This window comes from Micrasema longulum, unplaced genomic scaffold (assembly GCF_059751315.1).
Source record: "Micrasema longulum isolate JH-2025_06_02 unplaced genomic scaffold, ASM5975131v1 h1tg000435l, whole genome shotgun sequence".
Classification (NCBI taxonomy): Eukaryota; Metazoa; Arthropoda; class Insecta; order Trichoptera; family Brachycentridae; genus Micrasema; species Micrasema longulum.
This window is the reverse complement of record NW_028277635.1, coordinates 1,055,819-1,070,466: the sequence shown is the minus strand read 5'-3', so window position 1 is coordinate 1,070,466 and position 14,648 is coordinate 1,055,819.

The window sequence follows — 14,648 nt, the reverse complement described above, 5'->3', positions numbered from 1 at the left end:
GTTTTATTTTTCACGCGTATCTCTGTTTCGGAAAAAAACAAAAGTACCTACTTCACAAATTATTTAGTTCGTATCGTTATTTTATCGTTATCGTTGCGATATTAAATGGATAATACAAAAAAAAGTTTACAAAAGAGTCTACCCCTAAGCATTACCTATCTACTGATTCATGGTAAAATCTTGAAAGAAATGTCATTTCCCAGTTTTTTCACATAGATTTTTTTTTGCCCCAACAGGCCAAGAAGTGTAAATAAGTTATTAATTACGGTGGTCAATTATAGCACAAAACACCCAGGACAGACGAAAACATTATTTAGACAGACCTCGACAAAGGTAGTAAAAAAAACATTATGGTCTGTCATTAGCTGGTTTGATTCACCAGTTTATTATAGAAAACTCATATTGAGCCTTTTTTGGCGCTCTACAAAGCTATTCTACGAATATTGATTTTAATTTGACGTTTTAACAGTGTTACAGCTTGCCCACCATTTACCGCACACCGCCTATAAGGACATAAGTCTCCTTGGCGGTGCTCACATACACGGAAAATTTGCTCGTTGCCAAACGAGAAAAGCTGCCCGAAGGAGCTCTCTGAAATCTGGTAGCCTTAGCATCTTTGTGCTGAAATAAAGTAATCCAGAATATCATAAAATTTACTTCATTGGATTGATAAGAGAGGGAAGGGAATTCTTCACTGACTGGGATTAAATTAATTGGACATGATCAATACGCCGAAATGATTGCAAAACTTTTAAATGATTTAGACAACAAGTGGGTTTTTTTTCCGAACATCACTTCAATCTTATAGTTAAGTACTTCAGCTGAGAGGGAATTCTATACCATTGGGCCTGCGACCGTAAATGTGTGATCACTGAATTTAGTGCGCTGGTTGCGTACAGGTGAAATAACTTTTTCTGTCGCTGTATATGTAGCTGATAAAAAATCTGTCAGCTAGTTCATCTGGAATGCAGAGTTCTTTTAGATATTACTCTAGTCTAGCTGCGGCGTTTAATACAATGATGAAGTTTAGAGGTTTTAAAAAAATATATTTTTTGTATTTGTTACTATCAAACTAAGCAAAAAATAAAATATTTTTTATTTTTTGTATAAATGAATATTTTTTTGTATCGTATTAACAGCGCTATTATTTTTTAATGTTTTGAAACTTTGAAATCACTCACTTACGACATCAAAATGACACGAAAAATATGTTAAACAATGTACTCTTAATTCTGCTTAAGATGATATACTTTTTTTAAAGTAGAAAAATCGTATTTATTTTTAATATCAACATATAAATAACATGAACTATTTATTAATCTTTCTATAAAATAAATATTAAAATTAATTTTTAGTAGAATTACAGCAGTTATAAAAAAAAAAAAACTAATAAATTCGCGGATAAATATATTTTTTTAAATGGTATGTCAGCATACAATGTGTAACCTCACCATGATTAAAAAAATATATTAAAAAAAAAATATTTACATTTTTTTCGTTTACATTCGCTAAATTTTTTATGACATGATTTAATATTACTTTTTTAAAAATCAATCGTAATTAAAGCTACAATTGCTCAGTAGAACAAAACTTTCGTCACTTTTAATGCGTACATATGTGTACCGTGGGGTACTTGAGCCCTCGGTACATATCGATGTAACTACCTCAAAACTTGAAGATAAAGGGTTGGTAGTGTATCTTTGTGATCGCTCGGGAGCATTTATCTTATTCAATACGGTCATAATGATGGTATGTCAATTTAGTGCGTAAATATGTGTACCGTGGCTGGGAAAAAAACATAAATGAAAGTAGTTTAAAAATTAAAGTTAAAGAAAAAAAGTTGTTTTAAAAGTTTGTAGTGAGTATTTACATAAATGGAAATAATATTAAAAATGGAAAAAAAAACTTAGTAAAGGTAATTAAAATGTAAGAATAAAATTTAATAGAGTGTGAGTGAAAGATATTTATGTGTGAAATAAGCCATTCTCCGTCGGGTATCACGCGGCTGGTTTATTTATTTGGAAATTATTGTAACAATTAACAGACTTTTGTCAATTATTGTAATTTTAACATATGTGGTCAACACTTGCTGCGTGTTCTTAAGATGGGGATATGAAATTGATATGTACACAATGATATTTATTTTTGTATATTTAAATATGTAGTTATGCCTTCTTTTTTCATTATGGTGTATCCCAACTTAACATAGGCCTTTTGGTCTTATTGAGTGTTGAATACGTTACTATTTTATGTAATAATTATAATAATGGTTACAGTATTTTGAATTTGTCCAAATTTTTGTAGACGAAATACTGGATTTCATTCCCTAGGGATTAAGATTAACAAACTACAACAGCTTCACAAAAATCAACAGATGGAATAATTAAAGAAATATGGATGTTCAGACACAGGCGAAATGGCAAATGTTACACAGTGTGTAAAGTAGTCACTTAAACCAACCGATGACAGGTCATAAGCCCTGTAAATGCCTAGACTTCCATATACCTTCTCTAAAATGTTCTCCATCCCTGTTGTAATATGTTAATAAAAATGGTTCATTATCAGCGTAACATAACAATTCCTGTATTCTAACATTTCGAATGTACGTCTACTTTTATTATCCACAAGGACAATTCGTAAGTACTCACAATAAAAACTTGCTATTAAGAAATGGATAGTGGAGGTGGGATGCGCACGGATCGATGAGTGCATCAAGCCAAATAGGTAAAAATTTGTGAACTGTTTATGAAATTTGGTCTACAGGTATATAAATTGGTTATGTTTTTTATGATTACTTCAGTTTATATTGCTTATTATGATAATGATAATAAGGTTAGTTAGATTAATTACGTTTTTATTTTATTATTATGTTAACTTTGTTGAATAACTAATTTAAGGCATGTTTTACTTATTGTAAAATGTTTCCCTCAGCACGGGACACCCAGTATGGGAACATTATTCTGTATAAAAAAGAATACAAACATTGTAAAAGTGTAAATAAATAAATGTACTTTTGAAATAAATAAACAAAATTAAATTAAATTTGACTAACTTCAAATGTAATTGACATGTTTTATTTTAGAAACTGTACGCTCTTCATAAATAAATTTTTAGATGTATACAAACAAATAACCAACGAACTTTTTTCTCTTTTATTATTTTAATACCAATTTCTCTAGCTTTAATACTTTATTATAACTTTTTTTTTATTCAGAGTTTGTGACACATTGCATGTCCTAAACAATAGTTACAAAGGGTGATGGATCCAGTAGTAATATATTTTATAATCTTGTATGTTATTTTTTATTTTTATAATTATAAAAAAAAATATTGTTCTCTAAAATAAAACAAATACAAAATGAAAAAATCAAAACCATCACGCCGTTTCCCCGTACGGATAGGCACCGAGGACAGAACGCCATATTACTGTATCTGCATACATACCTCGCTTCTTCTACATTCATACCTATTCTCATGCACGCACGATGATTATTCCAACTTTTGAAATGTCCATCTTCAAGCGTTTGTTAAATTTGGTCGAGTCTTATTTTCCTCGTTTCTGCATCCATCAACATTCGAATTGTCAACTCTTTTAGCCGTTCTTTCGCTGTCCATTCGTTCTACATGTCTCGACATTTGTGCACCCATCAGACATCGCATTTCGACAGCATTCAGCCTACTTTCTTCATTGGTATAAATACATTTTATTTTGTCGGCCTCGTTTATGGTCAGAGCGTTTGAGGTCTCGGGTTCTATTCCCGACACGGTTGATATGAAATATTTATTGGAAAGCATTTTTTTACACTAAAATATTTCATAGTCCCTGGACTGGCACCTGAAGCGCAAGACTGATCACCTTACCTTCTTGTAACAAAAATCATCAAGATACGCTGCAATTGGTGTACTAATGCAGTGCCCTGTGCACCATTAGGTGCGGAAAGGGAATGATGTTAATGATTTTATAAGAGTCATCGACACATTTCTGGTCATGCGGCTATAAGAGCAGATCCCAGCAGAATGTTCGTCCGAGTAATTTTAATTATTTAATTCCAAAAACACGTTCGACGTTTGCTCAGAGGAGTTTCTCTTTTGTTGTCCCAAGAGTGTTCAATGTTCTGGATGAACATATTAGGTTCTCCAAAACGAAAGCTATTTTCAGAAAGAAAGTTCAAGTCTGGATTTTGTCTAAGGGAAGAAACTATTTCAGGAGACTGCTGCGAGATATTGCATAGATTTATTTACTATTAAGCGTGTTGTCCAAGTGCGCTTTGAAATATATTTATGTTTATGTAACAATATTTAATTATCATTTTTGCTATTATTTAATGATGTACGTGCTTCTTACTTCCATTATGGTGTATCCCAACTCAACACAGTGCCCTTGGCCTCATAGAATTTAGGATATGTTATTATTATATCTTTTTGTAATATGTATGTATTTGTATGAATAAATAAATAAAATAAAATAAGTAAATAAATAAAGATGATGGTGATGATTTTACATACATTTTGAAAAAAATAAATTGGTTCATTTCACTTATTATTACATTTATTGATGCATCTTATTTAATAATTCATAATCTAACATTTGAACGTTTAAAAAGCCTAAAAAGATTTTTTTAAATAATTATTTATTGTGATTCTACCGGCAGCCGAACTCGGAATCTACGTGCGTGAGGCAAGCAACTCAGGCATCACTTCACGCCGCATGTATTGGGCAATAACTATCGCGGACGTACAAATCGATTAACAAAAGCTGGCTCATTCACAAATCTCACACAAAAGCGATTAAAATCTACAGGATGGCGATTTAAAAGTTATATTTAATGTTAACCAAATGTCCTATCTATAAAAAAAATCTTTGTTGGATTAGAGGGTTGTGTTAAACATGAAAAGAAAACAGTGTGTTAGGAAAATGTTATAAATGTATTAATTTATTTTTACACTAGCACAATTTTTATTTAATATTTTGTGTTCATAATGTATAAAAAAGAACACAAAATAATCTAATGTAATTCAAATGCATACCACAAGTTATATTTTTATAGTAGATTGGTTTTAACTGTACAAAGGTTTTTTTGTATTTTTTTAAAATAAATATTTGCGTTCTTATAATTTACCTAAATATTTCATTTTGAGGGCCGTTTTCAACGAGTTGTAAATAACTCACTATAAGAAAATAGGAATCAAGTTAGGGTAGAGTGGGATTCGAACCACGGATCTTTGGTCTGTGAGTCTGAGACACTAGACACATGACCTCAACCTGATTAAATAATTATTGTTTATCAATAAGTGCGGGTATATTTCCTCCAATATAACTTGTACCATGCATTTTATTTACTCTATTTAATGTTGTTATAATGAACACAAAATATTTGATAAAAAATGTACTTGTTTTTAAAAATACATAAATATTTGTCATTTTCTTAACTGATGTTTTTTTAACTGACATTTGACTAAAACTTAGTATTAAGAATTTTTAAATCAACACTGTGTACATTAAAAATTCGTTTGTGTTAGTTTTGCGATAATAACCGACTCGATTGATAACCGACCCATGCATACGTGACTAGATTAAATGAGAAAGTTTATTCGTAAACCACCGTTATCAATTCATAGCTTAATATCCATACATTGAGTATATATTACTTTATTTTTACAATTAAGAACCACAGCAAAATTTATAAGAACACAGAAGCATCCTCTGTATATTCCTAACACCATATCATTAGCAACTAACAAAGCAATAGTTATCTATGTGATGCTCGTAAGCGCTTCTGAGCTCGAGAGAGACAGAGATAATTTTCATAATGTGTATGCCGTGCAATGTCATACAAGATATCAATGCGTGCGTGAAAGTTTTGCGAACGAGCCAGCATTAGATAACCGACTAGTGCCGTGGTTAAAATCTGCAATTTAGTTTTCTCGGGGAGGGGAGGGGCGAATTATAGGCCCACCTTCCCCATTGGTGGGGCAGAAAGGCAGAAAGGCAGAAAAGAGTGTGGGGATGTTACCCACATTAACTATTGCTCATTGACATTACAGACAGCTCTGTGACTACCAGGGGGTGTTAAAAATCAAAAGATAGAATAAATTAAAATACACACATGCTAAAAAAAGTAAGCAGTTTTCACGTGCCGTTTTTGGATATTGTGCAAACAACTAAGGATTCATTCAAACGCAAGTATTAAAAAAATACACATTAATTTACTAAATGTATGCAAATATCATGACAAAAAAAAAAAACTTTAATTTTTTTTACTTTTTATGGAAGTATAAATTATTTCAAAAAAATATTTATAAACGATAACGTTACACCAGTGACAATGTCGATCTCGACGAAACTTGTTTACCAGTGAAAATGAAATATTATTAAAAGCAGTCAAATCAAGTAAACATATTTTTGTCTTTTTATTTGAAAACTCGACCAATAATTGATTGTACATTATTTTTTTCTTAAACAAGTATATTATTTTCAGTTATTTTGTCTAAGTTAAAAGATTTGTTTTACGTTGATAATAATGTATTTGAAAACAATAAGGCTGACTAAACATTGCACGCACTATTTAGTAAATCTAAATGAAATAAATTAAATGATAATTTTATTTATTTCTTTAATTTTTTTTACTTTAAAATGTCAGTGGGGTTCTCTACTATTAATATATATAAAAATCTTGCTTACTTGGATCGTGTATGCCCATCTCGTGGAGTAGTACTGAGATCCCGGGATTGATTTCCTGTAAGATCGATATGAAACGTATTTTGAAAAATGTTTTTCTCCGCAATATTTGTCTAGCATTCGTGCAACATTTTAATTGATAGCAATTGAACGTAGTGATGCAGAATTGAATTATTGATGTAAGCTGGTGCATTAAGGTCAATTCTATCTTCTGCTTAAAACAGCTAGACCGCTTTTATACAAAAAAACTGTATTAATCACGTTCTGATTATTATTATTATTATTATTATTCAGGATCACAAAATCACTATTTCTCAATTTGCACAAAACACCCACAGCACTAGAAAAATCTTACGGTACTTAAAAAATCATTCAAACTGGTCAAATACATAATTAGATTCTTGCTTGTCATATAAAAAAAACTAATGTATTTATTGTTTATAATTTGTTGTATAACAGTTGTGTAAATTTGATTATTCACTCTTTTCACAAAAGTGCTATTATCTCAGTTTCACTTTTTTATGACTTGCTGTTTTTTGCATAACTACGTTCAATTGTTGTACCAATGCAATAACTTATGTATAATTCGATGCAGAGGACGTTATTTTAATTTGCTAATACATTTTCAGCACGTTCAGTAACAAATTAATATTTATTATTAACTTGTTACTGAACGTGCTGAATTATTGCACCAACCTGATTACTACATTGATTAGCACCAACCTGAGAATAGCATAGTTGACTTTATAGTTGTGGCGATTCAAATTTGAATAATTACTACTTAAAGTATCTTAAATATATTGTGTGGGACATTGTTAGATTCCTAAACATTTCTTCTTCGTGTGAGTGTATAAATTGTTGTGAAATTGTGTGTTTCTTAATGACAGTTCTCAATCTTCGGATTTGATATTTTACACTGTGAGTATTGTCACATTGATTTGTTTACGTCATCCTTGGAGTATATAGATGTATATACTCTAAGACTTCATCCAATATTCACGGATAAATATTATTAAAAGAGACCATAGACTACTGAACTTATTTAAATAGAAAAACCATAAACAAACAATGTCTACAAGATCGAATTCCACAGAGCAGAAGTTCATGGAATATATAGACAAAAAGTTTACTGAACTAAAAACAGATTTATTCCGTAAAATGGAAGCAGAGTTCTTGGATATTAAAAAATTCCAAGATTTTATTAATGTTAAATATGAAGAGATAAATTCGAATTTAAAAGTACTGATGGATTTACCAAAGAAACATGAAAAATTATTATTAGAATGTAAAATATATGAAGACAGAATTACTGCTATTGAAATAAAATTTGCAGAGGCTGAGCAAACAACCCTAAAAAATTCGGTGGAAATAAGTGGCATAAAAATTTTACCATCGGAAACTACTCTAGAAGCTTCCAATAGAATAGCAAAATCTTTTGGCATACAACTAGACCCCTTGGACAAGGCTATTATTCCTCAGGCGATAGCAAACAAACCCCGTCTACTCATATTTAAGTTTAACGAACACGACAAACTTAAGACAATCGTAAATTCTAAAAAAAATCCCCAAATCTTAAAAGACATCTGTACTGAAAATTCAAAAATTTACATAAACGAAGCAAAATCCAAATACTACAAGGACCTATTTTGGAATACAAAAATTATATCTAAGGAAAAGGACTACAAATTTGTGTGGTTTAAAAATGGAAAGATTTTGGCCAGAAAATCGGATGACTCTGAAATCTTCCAGATTAAACATTTTAAAGATATAATGAGAAAATTCATCTAGCTACTTATGGCTTGTGCCAAATGAATTTTATGTATACTTTTTTACATTAAGCTTCCTGATAACATAGATTATTTTGATCAAAATTGTTCACCAAAAACAATAGTGACAACCTCTATATCTGATTTAAATACAGTTCTTACTACCAAATATACACCACAATTAAAAATCATGCACCAAAATATTAGAAGTATAAACAAAAATTTTGAAGAATTTATAGTAATGCTTCATGAAATAAAACATGAATTAGACATTATAATCCTTTCAGAATGCAGAATAAATCTTAATAAATATACTCCGAAAAACATAAAAAACTATAAAGTTTTCAATACTACCAAACATCACCAACAAAATGACGGAGTGATTGTGTATATAAAAAATAACATTTACGCCACAGTGGTAGAAGTCTCTATTGAACATGCAAATTGTCTGAAACTGACTATAAATAATGACACATGTATACTGGGAATATATAGATCTCCATCAGTTAAAGATATATCTCCATTTCTTCATACCTTGGACTCCACACTCACTGAAATACGAGATATCAGGAATATATATCTTATTGGAGACATCAACATCAACATCAACACTCTGGATTCAGACCATCGACACGCTAGAGCAAATGACTATGAATTTCTTCTCCTTGCTCATGGCCTACTGAGTGCCATAAATCAACCTACTCGTGTAGATATTAACCCAGCCAGTGTAAATACAACTGGAACTTGCATAGATCATATAATGATTAAGTCGAATAAAGACTTTAACACGGTAATTCACCAATCCACTATAACCGACCATTATACTCTTATTTTTACTGCTCAAACAGAGCTCACCCAGAATTCTCATAATTATTCTTCAATTAAAAATAAAATTGATTATGATAAACTAACCAACTCATTAACATCGAAAAATTGGGATGAACTATATTCAATCAGCAACCTAGAAGATAGCTGGAATTATTTCATTGAATTCCTACAGACAACAATACGTCAATCTGAATCTCGCACCATTAAAATTGCACATAAAAATAAAACAAAAAAACCATGGATAACACAAGGTCTGCTTAAAAGCATTAGGAAAAGAGATAAACTACATCAACAAACAAAGAATAACATTTATGACATTAACCTACTTAAATTGTACAAAAAATATCGTAATCTTTGTTCTAAACTTGTAAAAACATCTAGAGAAAATTACTACAAAACCCTCATCCAGGAAAATAATGACCCAAAAAGATTTTGGCAAATTATAAGAGAGATGTCCTATACTACTAATAAAGGCACATTACAACCAACTGAAATTAGAAAGGAAGATAAAAATATCAATTTTGAGGAAAATTCTGAAGAACTACTCAATTTTATAAATAATTACTTCGCCAAAGTTGGATCCAATTTGGCAGAAAAAATTGATAGACCTGGTACCCATTTAGCCTTAGCTAGTACCACCAAATCTAAATCAGTATTTAAAATCTCTCCAACGACTGAAGACGAAATCAAAATCATAATTAATTCTATGAAGGCTAGTAGCTCTTCAGGTACTGACGAAATTACAATGAAAACTGTTAAAACCATATGCAATAATATATTGAAGCCACTTTGCTTCCTTATTAATAAAACCATAGAAGAAAGCACCTTTCCAAATAGTTTAAAATTAGGATCCGTAATACCCGTATATAAGAACGGAAATAAATTAGACATAATTAACTATAGACCCATAACTATATTAAATACATTTTCAAAAATTATTGAAAAAGTTATCAAACTTCAATTATCTACATATCTAGAAAATAATAACATTTTGTCAGAAAATCAATTCGGTTTTCGAGAAAAAAAAGGAACAACAGATGCAATAGCAAAAATGATCTAGTTTATAACTACCCATTTGGATAGAGGTGATAAATGTATTGGTATTTTTCTCGATCTATCTAAAGCATGTGATACTATAAATCATGTTACACTTTTCCAAAAACTTAGAGGAATAGGCATCGACAATAAAGAACTAAAATTATTTCAAAGTTATATGCACGACAGAAAACAAGTTGTCAAAATAAATAATAAAATAAGTGACCAAACCAACATTACCTACGGAGTACCTCAAGGTAGTATTCTAGGACCAATCTTATTCTTAATATACATAAATGATCTGTGCCATTTAAACATTGATGGTTCTGTTATAAGTTTTGCTGATGACACCGTTCTATTATTCAAAGATAAGACATGGAAGGAAACATATGAAAAATCCGAAAGATATCTGAATATAGTAAAGGCATGGCTAGATACTAATTACTTAACTCTTAATAAATCTAAAACTAACTTCATTCCATTTCAAATCAGTTCTAGAACCTATTCACAAAATGCTTATTTTAACATCAAACTACATAATAATAATTGTCTTCAAAGTGCTCATTGTAATTGCCCAATACTGGATAGGACAGACAATGTCAAATACTTAGGAGTAATTATTGATATAAATTTAAAGTGGAAACAGCAGATTGAAAATGTTACTAATAAACTTAAGAAATTAACGTATTTATTCAAAACAATTCGAAATATAATTAATGTACAGGAACTTTTAAAGATTTATTTTGCATTGTGCCAATCAATTTTGGAGTACGGTATAATCGGTTGGGGTGGTTCGAGTGACACAGTTTTAAATAGTGTATTGGTTGCACAAAAATCCATCATTAAAATAATACTCAGAGTCCCGATACAGACATCTACTGAAGAAATATTCCATAAATCACAACTTATGACACCAAAACAATTATACGCTAAAACAATACTCACTTATAGATTCAAACACTACTCTTACTCAAATGAAAGACATAACCCCCACAATACATCACATACAAATAATATAATCACTAGATCCTCAACACATAAACAACTTAAACAAATACAAACTAATACCACTTTCAGACAAAGGGATTTTGAGTATTATTCAATTAAAATCTATAACCTACTTCCACTATCTATTAAAACAATTAGTAATGAGAAAATGTTTAAAAAGACTATAAAAAAATGGATAGTGGAGCTAGGTAGAAGTAAAATGGATTGTCTCATTCGCCCATACCAATGCTGAATCAACTGCTCCACAACTTATGTTAGGTTTTTGTTGTTTTCATTGTGTGTTTTGTAATATAAATAATATAGATGTATATAAATACCTTGTTTTTAAAACTGTCTGAATATTTGTTAATTATGTTTGTTTTTTAAGTGAGTCTTCTTTGTTTATTCTCAAATGTAATAAAAAAAACTAAATTGTTAAGTGTCCTCGGCACGGGAAACCCCAGTGAGGTCACATTATTTTTATTATTAATTTATAGTTTCTAAGCGAAAAATATGAATAAATAAAATAAAATAAAATATGAATCAACAACATTCTGATGTTCAAATCTTTAATTAAAATTGATTGCATAAGAGACGGAAAACATTTATTTACGGGATTTATGACCTGTCATTGTCATCATCTGGTGTAGAATTCACCATTCTGCCGATGTTTAAACATCCTCACTATCTCAACTGTTCCATCTGTTGACTTTTGTAAAGTAAAAGAGTAGTATTGTAATATTGTATGCAAATTATTAGGCGATTGAGGGGTGAAAATATGTATGATAGGTGCATAAATGTCAAGATCCGAGCATTATTAAGGGTGAGACTAGCATTATCGACTAATCAACAAAAAAAATCTGCGATGGTTTGGACATGTGGAGCGAATGAACGACTAAAAATATTTACGATGCGAATGTTGATGGATTCAGAAAACAAGGACCAAATTCAACAAATACTTGACAGAATAATCGTAACGCATGCATGACAATATGTATTCATGTAAAGAGAGCGAGGGTTGAACGCAAAATCAGAGTGATGTTACGTATTATCCTCTCTGCCTACTTGTACGGGGAAATGGCACGATACGTGAATTGTTAGTTTATTTTGCCTATATCAAAGTATTTTTGTAATTATAATAAAAACACAGTTTTACCAAAAAATGCCTGTGGAGAAACAATTCTTCAACCTGTTGATTTTATGAGACAGAGAACATTTTAGATAAGAGATTATGGAAGTCAAGGCATTTACAGCACTTATTACTTGTTATTCTTATTTGTCAATCTTAATTACTCCTAAAGGGGTGACATTTAGTCTTTGTCTGCAAACTCAAAATATCGTAATTTGATTGATAAGGTAAATGCCTAGATTTCCATATTCCTTTCTTTAAAATGTTCCCCATCTCTGTTATAATATGATCATGTTAATAACTCCGTGTAAAACCATTGGCGATTAGGTTTTTTTTTTAAATCGCGTATTAGAATTTAATTAGGTATTTTCATTGTAAGTGGTGTGATATAGAGTAGCAAGTCGGTTTTTTTTTTACATTGTAATCAATATTATGTAGAAAGTTGTTATTGGCTTTATAATGTTGGTTTATTTGTAAATATTGTGTTTTTTTTGTAATGACTGGTTTTTAAAAATAATAAAACTCCCTAGAGGGTTAAATACAGTCCTCGTCTATAAATATTTGGACAAGTTCAAAATATTGTTGACTCGCTATTACTATGCTAGCTACATAATATAAGATATATAAAATAATGCTTTGCCGTTAGCAATAAAAAATATTTAGCTACATAGTATATCACGACACACATGCAAATATTTATACACGTGAGAAAGTTTCATATTCCTTATTTGATTAATTTCTGTGTTGACCGTTACCATATTACTTATGTCATACTATCCGCTGTCAGTGTATTGTTTATGTAGGTTCTTCAAAATGGTAGAAAATGTACTTTACTATAGCAATTTTTATGAATAGCTATTTGAACATTGTTTTTCTGTCCCTCTCTTGCAAATGCCTCTCCGATACTGTGCGAAAAAGACAACTGATGAAAGATTATACTTAAAAATCGCTAAATCGAGATTTCGTTGTCTCGTTTTCCACACCCTAAGACTAAACCGATTTCGATTTTTTTTTAGATCTTTCTTAATGAATTATATAATTATTCCATAAAAAAGAGAATACCGTATGAGATGATAAGTCTTTTGCTAGGGTTTGTATGAAAATAACTATAATATTTAAAGGTTTTTAAACATAGTTAAAAAAGTATGTCAGTTTTTAACAATGCTTTCCATATGATAATTCCATTTAAGTTGGCAGTCCAACGTTTTTCCCAAATATTTTATCTACTTTTCAGATTGAATTTTTTCAGAGTTATTATTTATCACATGATTGTGAATACCTTAAATAAGGGAATATTGAAGTTAAGGCATTTACAGGGCTTATGACCTGTCATTGGCTGGTTTAAGTGGCCACTTTACACACTGTGTAACATTCACCATTTTGCCTATGTTTGAAAATCCATATTTCTTAAATTCTTCCATTTGTTGATTTCAGTGAAGTAAAAGAGCTGAAACCTTTATTGTTGCGAAGAGATTCATGTGACTGAATTATTTCACATACTAGGCAACGCCTGAAAACAATTTTTCAATTTTTAAACTTCTTCTTGGACCAGTTGGTTTCATTACAATATTTGAATTTGTTAATCTTAATGACTCCCGAGGGGGTGAAATCCAGTCTTTTGTCTACGAACATTTGGACAAACTCAAATATTGACATGATTGTGTATTATTTCACAGAGAGAACGCATCTCCGTTATTTCAGTTTAAGGGTACGTTTCATTTTGATAGATGCTCTTGCATCTATCAAAATGAAATTGTCTGTGTGGCCGTTTTTCAAGATTATTTATCATATTTGTATGCCGTACGCTTGAGGACGGCCGATAAAATTGGGTGCTTTTAAGGGTTTTCGGATGGTCCAGTTCCCATAACAAACCATTTATATAAAAAAAAAACAAATCGACAGAGACACACCACCAGTAAATATCTAGTGTTTCATTCACTGCTAAAAAAAATCACTGCTTTAGTGCTATAATCCAGGGAGAAAATACGGGAATGGATTTGAATAATGAAAAGTCTGACTGCGTTTCCCCTTAACCTTAAGAATGATTCAACTAAGTATCTATTAATTTAATAAATTGGATTGTATTTACGAATTAAACGATACATCCGTTCTATTTTTCACAGTCACAGTTTAATTTACATTATAGTCCTTAAATTATAGCTTAATTAGAATGACAGCTGTCAAGCTAATTTCATTAGTAGTGGGAAATTACTGATCACTAATC